A 317-nucleotide genomic window follows, 5' to 3' on the forward strand; every position below is an offset into this window, starting at 1 on the left:
CCCACTCCCCTCTCGGGCAGTTTCAAGCCATTCCCCTTGTCCTGTCCCTCCATCCCTTGCCCAAAGCTTTCTCGTCAGCCCCCTTCAAACCCAGGAGTAGCAGCTCACTCCACACCAGCAGCCGTGCTACAAAGCCCAACCTGAGCACGCTTCGGAACTCGCATCTCTGTGTTCTCACTACACCTGAAGGGAATTCCACATTCCAGAGCAGGGGAAGCTGCGGGCGTCAGGACACAACCCCTGTGGCAGGTTTAGAGCCGCAGTCAGGGAACAGCACTGAAGCGCCTATGGATAGGGTACAGCACCCGCCCCGAGGC

Source organism: Nestor notabilis, unplaced genomic scaffold, assembly GCF_000696875.1.
Source record: "Nestor notabilis isolate BGI_N333 unplaced genomic scaffold, ASM69687v1 scaffold5646, whole genome shotgun sequence".
In the NCBI taxonomy this organism is placed as follows: domain Eukaryota; kingdom Metazoa; phylum Chordata; class Aves; order Psittaciformes; family Psittacidae; genus Nestor; species Nestor notabilis.